The 1,011-nt window shown below is 46.4% G+C and overlaps 1 non-coding gene across 1 annotated transcript; it reads right to left on the bottom strand.

Moving 5' to 3' along the window:
* Nucleotides 1-281: 281 nt before the first annotated feature.
* On the bottom strand, nucleotides 282-354 carry trnav-aac (transfer RNA valine (anticodon AAC)). Its single transcript has one exon. It is a non-coding gene; the product is annotated as a tRNA-Val (tRNA).
* Between the last annotated feature and the right edge of the window lie 657 nt (nucleotides 355-1,011).

The raw sequence follows: 1,011 nt of genomic DNA, 5'->3' as shown, positions 1-1,011 counted from the left end.
ATGTATGAAAGTGAAATGATTGTCATTGTGATACACCGCAGCACAGCACATGGTGCACACAGTGAAATGTGTCCTCTGCATTTAACCCATCACCCTTAGTGAGCAGTGGGCAGCCATGACAGGCGCCCGGGGAGCAGTGTGTGGGGACGGTGTGTTTGCTCAGTGTGTTTGCTCAGTGGCACCTCAGTGGCACCCTGGCGGTTCGGGATTCGAACTGGCAACCTTCTGGTTACGGGGCCACTTCCTTAAGCGCTCGGCCACCACTGCCCCAGAAAGAGGTCTGTTTCTGCTCAGTAACGAACTGAGGACCTTTCGCATGTTAGGCGAATGTGATAACCACTATACCACAGAAATGTCCCACTGCACCACAGAAACTTCAATGATCCTTGCTAATGATTGGTATGATCCTTAGTAATAAAAGTGTGAAAAGTACCTATTTGTCCACAAAAATAGTGTGGACAGAGAGTTGAAAATTTGACTTTGTGAGATTATTTAACATTAATACAAGTTCGCGAGCCTGCCTATGGTCCTGCAGTGGCTAGAAATGGTGATATGTGAAAAGAGTGCTTTGGTCATTCTGCTTTGCTCTATAGAGAGCAGCAGCTCAGACGACCAGATTTGGAATTTGTCCCCTTATGTTGTTATAAGGGGAAAGGTTATCTCCTGTGTCTCACATGCTTTGTCTGCCCAGAGAATTTCCCACCCCTATTTAAGGGAATAAAACATGCTACCGTGTAGTTTGGTATCCTTGGTGTCATTTCACACTTACCATCAACCAGAGAAAACAAAGGAGAAGGCTGCCAGGGAAGCTCAGAAAGAAAACTGCAGATGTGGCTGCATCTCCATGCTGCTTTATGTTCCTGTGATCACACTTCTGTGGGACTGTGTCCAACCTCCCAGGAAGGAAATGGACGTAAGAGAAAAAGTCAGGAGATCAGAAGGAGGTGCAGATGGTGGCTAAGGAACTCGTCCAGAAATATTCAGATTTAACTCCAAGGTCAAGGTATGTCA

This window comes from Denticeps clupeoides, chromosome 5, assembly GCF_900700375.1.
Source record: "Denticeps clupeoides chromosome 5, fDenClu1.1, whole genome shotgun sequence".
Taxonomy (NCBI): domain Eukaryota; kingdom Metazoa; phylum Chordata; class Actinopteri; order Clupeiformes; family Denticipitidae; genus Denticeps; species Denticeps clupeoides.
The sequence above is the reverse complement of the archived record's forward strand: the minus strand, read 5'-3'. Positions and strand labels throughout refer to the sequence as shown.